This window comes from Myotis nattereri, assembly GCF_964212035.1.
Source record: "Myotis nattereri genome assembly, chromosome: 2".
NCBI lineage: Eukaryota > Metazoa > Chordata > Mammalia > Chiroptera > Vespertilionidae > Myotis > Myotis nattereri.
Window position 1 is genome coordinate 200,923,612 of NC_138076.1, and position 7,223 is coordinate 200,930,834.

Consider the following 7,223-nt stretch of genomic DNA (forward strand, 5'->3'; position numbering starts at 1 on the left):
TAAAAATAGATATATTACAATTCGGGTGTTCTTGAATATTTTCAGCTGAAAATTCTTACGAAAAATGATTTTAAAGTTGGTCAGAGCTGCCACTTAGGGAAAACATTTTTTTTTTTTTTTTAGTAGACACGTGTGGCCATGTGGGGAAGGTCCGCTGCTTGTGTCTACAGACGCTTATGGCGTACAATGGGTTAAAACCAATCAATTCAGTGGGGGAAGTGCAGTAATATCTCTAAAAAGGCCATCAGTTTACTTCTGCTCCACAAGTATGACCATCTGATCGGGGAAGTGCAGCACCAGGCTGCAGAGCCCAGGTTCTGAGTCAGGCAGACCTGGGCCACCCTCGCAGGGCCTCGGTTCCTATTTGCAAAATGGGGGTAATTATAGCACTGACTTCATAGAGTTGTAAAGATGGTAAGAATTAATATACACTAGGTCCTACATGTGGTGGGTGCCAAAAACTGGTTGTGCTTTATTTATTCCTTCACTGCTGTAAAGTAATGGAGTTTCTATGGTTTTAAGAAGGAGAAGTTCTAGCTCTGCCTACCCACCAGGTAAGCTGCATTTTTCTGTTTTTCCTTCCCGCAACCTTTCTAAAAATGTACCAGCATTTATATCCTATGTTTCTGTTGTTCTGACTCTCCGGTCATGACCCATGCTATGTGGATTTCTCAGAAGTTGAATTAAGCCCTTTAAATTCTCACTTTGTTTTGATTTGGGGCATTCAGACATGGTGGAAATGGAGAGCTCATATTCAGGGCACATTTACAGTTTCAGTGTCCAAGACGATTCACTTTTATTTATTTGATTAGAATTCACCCTTGGCCTTATTTCCAAAACAGGATTTTAAGTAACTACAGTTTCCCTTACAAAATAGGCCTTTGTTTACATAGATGCTGAGAAAGTACGGCCAATTTGATAGTTTATGTGCAATCACCAAAGAAGCCCTTCTTAAGATTTTTTAAATCAATTTACTGCACACTTAATGTGTTTTTGGCAGTAAAATGAGGTACCAGGGAAAAAAGAAAAAAAATGAAAGATCCCTGTTCTGATTTTGTTGTGAGGGAAAAGAAACATAAATATACAAAGACAACTGAAGATGAATGAAAAATAACCTATACTAATAATAGAGGAATATGCAAATTGGTGGGATACCTTCACACAACGACCAAACAGCAGGCTTCGTGGGGCAACCAGGCTGGCGGGGGGGGGGGGGGGGGGGGGGCGGGGGCAATTAGGGGCGACCAAGCCAGCAGCGGGGGGCAGTTAGGGGCAACCAGGCTGACAGAGGGGGCAGTTAGGGGTGATCAGGCCAGCAGAGGGGGCAGTTAGGGGTGATCAGGCCAGCAGAGGGGGCAGTAGGGGGTGACCAGACTGGCAGGGGGGGCAGTTAGGCATAACCAGGTTGGCAGGGGGAGCAGTTAGGGGCAATCAGGCTGGCAGGCAGAGGCGGTTAGCGGTGATCAGGTAGGCAGGCAGGTGAGCAGTTAGGAGCAAGTGGTCCCAGATTGTGAGAGGGATGTTGGACTGCTGGTTTAGGCCTGATCCCTGACAGTTGTACATCCCCCCGAGGGGTCCTGGATTGGAGAGGGTGCAGGCTGGGCTGCGGGGATCCCCTCCCTCGTGCACAAATTTCATGCACCGGGCCTCTAGTTAATGAATAAAGAATGTATTATGATGTGGTCTAGAATTCCAAGAAAATAAAGGAGAGGAACAGAATGGAATAATTAGCTCTGAGAAAATAGGGAGAGGGACAGATTGTAATAATTAGATCTGAGTGCCTTACGAGAAATGTCAAAAAGACAAATCAAGATTACTATCAGACAATAGTGGTAATAATTATTGCTGTAAAATATAGAGCTCTATCTATATGCCAGGAACTTTACTGAGCATTTTAAATAGGATTAGCGCTCTAGGAGGTCAATTTTTCTTATTATTCTTATTTCACAGATGGGGACACCAAGCTGATAGAGATTAAGGAATTGCCCAGGTCACACAACTAATAGGGTGTAGAGTCAGGATTTAAAAACCTAAGTCTATCTGACATAATCCCACAAAGAGAAAAACACAAAAGGTCTATTGGGAAGAAGATCATCACTGAAAGGTCAGAAGGTGAAGAGAGACACCAGCTCTAGAACAGAGGAGCCGCCCGGAGGGAGAGGGAGGAAGTGGCTGCTGACAGTGGCTTTGAATGCTAACCTCAAGGACCTAGACCCAACCAAATAGGTAACAGGACCCTCTCGTGTAGAATAACAGGACGAAATCCAGTTTGGCCTAAGTAATCCCTGCAGCTGTGGGGAAAAGAGACTGAAGGGAGCCCAGTTGGTGTGGCTCAGTGGTTGAGCATTGACCTATGAACCACAAGGTCATGGTTAGATTCCCAGTCAGGGTACATGCCCAGGTTGCAGGCTCGATCCCCAGTAGGGGGCGTGCAGGAGGCAACTGATCAATAATTCTCTCTCGTCATTGATGTTTCTATCTTTCCCTCTCTCTTCCTCTCTGAAATAAATAAAAAAAAAATTTTTAAGAGACTGGAGGGAGGAGAAACTTGTCTGCAGAGAGAGCCAGGAAGAGGTCCTCAGGCAATGGGCAACAGAGATAGCATGTCAGAGAAATGGGCTCTGGCTCTCCGTATTCTGACATCCATGTGCTGAATCAGCTCACCCACAGCTGAGAGCTCAACATTAGATTTCCACCTCTGGACTCAGAACTCTGAAAATAAAATGCTTTGACCCTGGGCTTTGTCTTCTGGTTGCCAATGGCACTAAAGATCCTGTCTATGATGTGGCGAAGAAAGATGCCATCTATGGAACACGTGTCTTTCACTGTATCTTTAAACCACATTACATCCTGTCATGTTATTGTCTGCTAATCTGAAAGGTTACATGTGTGGTTTTTTTGTTTGTTTGATTTTTAGAGAGAGTGGAAGAGAGAGGGAAAGACAGAGAGAAACACTGATGTGAGAGAAACACATAAGATTGGTTGCCTCCTGCACCCACCCTGACCAGGGCCCGGGCCAGTGAGGAGCCTGCAACCAAGGTACATGCCCTTGACGGGAATCGAACTGGGGCTCTTTTAGTCTGTAGACCGATGCTCTATCCACTGAGCCAAATTGGTTGGGCCTATATGTATCTTTTTCTCCATTTAGTCATTTTTCCCTACCTTATTACTAAATAGTAATATATTTATATGATCATCTCAATGAAAATCATTTTTTAATTTTGATTGGAGTTTATACCCGGCACAAAAAAATTAGTGATGGAAGAAGACGTTGCTACATCCTGGCAGCCCTGCATCTCTCCTTTCTGGTTTTCTGTTGCCAGGACATCTGGCCCTTCTTCGGTGCCCACTCCTATTCGCCCAGACTGACACAGGGCGCTTGGCCTGCACATAGAAATGACTCTTCGGCCACACCGCCGGTTGTGAGGTATCTCTTGGCCTGGAAAGAGCCACTTGTGGAAAAAATGTGGAAAATCCTAGATCCAGACAAAGATAAAACTCCCAGGATCCCAGAAAGTGCCTATAATATAAAAACTTTGCTTTGATATTTGTCAAGAAGAAAATAATCGCAAAAGAGATCGCCTTCGTTAACTGCGTCTTCCTGCGCTGGAGGAGGAGCAGCTGGTCCTCACGTGCAGGTCACTAATCCCCTATCCTGGCATCCGCCGGGATTCAGCAGGGGAAATTCTATGCCCTTTGGTCACGGGGTGTGCCTTTAGGGACTTGGACATAGAATGTGCTTTAACAGAAGTTTCTTTAACAAACTTTACCGCAAGACTGCTCTATAATTCTGGATCTCTAAAGCCAGGTATAAAACCTCAAAACCAGAGCTCTAAAACCTTTGGATAAGTGTAGGTGGAAATCTACTCCGGGCATATGACCCTGCCACCTGGATCTCCATTTCACCTGTGCTCTATCCATCACTAGTCTCTGCCACCTCCTGGAAATCTATACAATACCATTTATTTTTTATAAAAAAAAATATTATTTTATCTTATTTTTTATTTTCATTGAGTTCAGGGAGGAAGAGAGAGAGGGAGAAAGAAATAGAAATATCAATGATGAGAGAGAACCATTGATCAGTTGCCTCCTACACACACCCCCACACTGGGGATAGAGCCTGCAACCCAGGCATGTGCCCTGACCAGGAATTGACCTGTGACCTCCTGGTTCATGGGTTGATGCTCAACCACTGAGCCATGTTAGCTGGGCTATACAATACTATTTAGATGCTCACCCCACACCATACACCAAAAGGCAGCGTGTCTTGGGCCTCTTGATGCCACAGGTTGATGTTTTACCTGCTTCATCCCTCTTGTTAGTACCAGTAAGATGACGGCCTAGACTTTAGTGCAGCCAGGGGCTATGAAAAGTAGCTCTGTGTTACAAGAGCCTAACACTTACGTTACTCTTTTCATTTCTAGAAAATGAAGTGCCGGCCCCAGCTCCAGCCCCACTCCCGGAAGGTACGTAAAAGATACTCTCTCACCCATTTGGGCTGCAAATCCAGAATGTCTCTCCTGGCATGATTTGGCCTTTGGTGAAGCTGGGAGCTTTAACTCCTATGGCGAAGGTGGAAGGTCACAGTTGTCATGGGTTTATAATAATAACAATACATTGTGTCTGTATAACCCTCTCCCGTTTATCTAATTTAAATGACACATCAGATACTTGTAAAACTCTTCGAATTATGCCAAAATTGTAGTTGTGCCGATGTTTTAGTGTTGTGGAGGCTGGGCCTCTGAGGGGCTGATGGCTTTGCAGGGCTTTCTCACTTAAGCTCAGAGCAAACAAAACACACATCTTTCTTGTGAGAGCGGAGAGCAGATCTCACCTCGGTTCTGGAAGATCAGCAGCCCCTTTGCGACTTGAACTCTGCCACCATCAAGCACCTCCAGAAACTCCTCGGCGAGTTTCTAGGAAGATTTGGTGGCCTGAGTCTCAACATCAGAACCAGTTTCTCCCGTTCTTATATCCCGTTGTCCACCAGGTGGCAACAAAAAAACAAGGAGTAAAGAGTTCCAGTGAACTTGGCAGGTAGAGACAGTGCTCAGTGACACATACCAGGTAAAGCCAGCTTTTATACCCACATAGACCCAAGGAAGAGAACAGGACGGAAAGGACTGTCGGGCCTGAGTGGAATGTTAAACTCCCAGCATGGGTCTCCAGAATCATTTGTCTACAATGCAAATGACCCTCAAGATAGAGGCGATGTGCCCTCTCCTATGAAGACATCAAAGTGCCTTCCCGCATCTCTTCCTCCTTGAACAGGATGAGAAACTGGCATTCCTTAAAGAATTACTCACACAGACTGTAGATACAGAGAATAAACTGATGGTTGCCAGAGGCCTGGATGGAAAAGGTGAAGGGATTGAGTGGTACAGATTGGTAGTTACAAAATAATCGTGGAAATGTAAAGTACAGCACAGGGAATAGTCAATAACATTCTGATAGCTATGTGTGGTGCCAGGTAGGTAGTGGAAATATTAGAGGGAACACTTTGTAAAGTATAGGATTGTCTAACCACTATGCTGTACACAAAGTAATATTGAACGTAAATGGTAATTGAAATTTTTTTTTTATTGCTTAAAGTAATACAAAGGGTATTACATATGTGTCCATTTCCCCGCCCCCCCCCCCCCCCCCCCCCGCCCTAGACAGTCCCCTAGCCTCCCCTATCCCCCGGTGTCTTATGTCCATTGGTTATGCTTATATGCATGCATACAAGTCCTTTGGTTGATCTCTTACCCCCCTACCTCCTGTCCCCCAACCCTCCCCAGCCTTCCCGCTGCAGTTTGACAATCTGTTTGAGGCAGCTCTGCCTCTGTATCTATTATTGTTCAAAAGTTTATAATGGTCTCTATTATCCATGAATGAGTGAGACCATGTGGTATTTTTCCTTCATTGACTGGCTTATTTCACTTAGCATAATGCTCTCCAGTTCCATCCATGCCGTTGCAAATGGTAAGAGTTCCTTCCTTTTTAGAGCAGCATAGTATTCCATCGTGTAGATGTACCACAGTTTTCTAATCCATTCTGAAAATTTTTTGAAAAAGAATTATTCACAGGGTATTCACCATGTGCCCAACTCTACCTTAACCCTTCGGAAGGATACAGGGCTCTCTACCAGATTCTTATTGATAACTGGGTAAAACACACTGAACTAGATGTAGTGGAGAGTTCTTAGAAAACATTTCTGTGTATTCAGTGCGCTTAATGCGACATAGAAAATGAAACACAGACAGAGAACAACTCAATAAATTACAACCACTATGTTGAAACATGAAACAAAACTCAAGGCAGTGGTGATTTAATGCATGTTACTTGAGTTGAGAACGTGGTGTGAAGACAAGCGTGGGAGGACACTGTAGACCAGTCCAGCCTAGTCGAAAGCAGGAATTGAATAAGACCTTAGTTGCTAGTGATCTTTTTGCAATTAAATGTGTAAGGGGATTATGAAGTTCTTCCGCCCTGGAGATCATTTTCTGGGAGACAGTTTGAGAAATCTAACTGCTTACAGAAGCCCCTTTGTCCAGCTAAGAATACCAGACCACATGCCCCAAACCCTTCAGTAGTATAGAAGAGTATTGCTACGTGTCAAAATGAGTGAAACAGGCTCAGTGCCATGAATTTAAACAGGGGTGAAATTAAGTTTAGTTTTCTTTCAACCAGTATAAATGTGTGACATTCTTCTTAGGAACTTCTCCTTTGGTATAGTTCCTTCTTGCACATACAGAGTTATTTTTTGCCACCATTGTGTACATTGAGAACCTACAGGCCATTGCAGACATAATCTTTCCTTCTGTTCTTCAGATCAGTAGCTGTCACTGATAAAGTTTCTTTATAGCTGTCACTATAAAGTTTCCTTTATTATGCCATATTTCATAGTCATTGCACAATACTGACTTCCTGTTGCTCAAACAAGTCTCCTATGAAACTCTGCTCAAAGTGTCTTTATTAGTTAACTAAGATTCAGATCTATATTCAATAAAAAAGAGAGAGAGTTCTTGCTTGAAAGAATTCCTTTCTTACATGTACCACAAGTCAGACACCATTTGAAGGTATCTAAACTAATGTGGTTTTGAACAGAGAGAAATGCCAAGTAGATGGTCTCCACTGATAAAATATGATTTTCCTGCTATCATATTGTACTATTGGCACTCAACTCAACCCAGAAGATTAATATTTGTCCCAAATTATTTTCTTTGAAACTATTATACAAT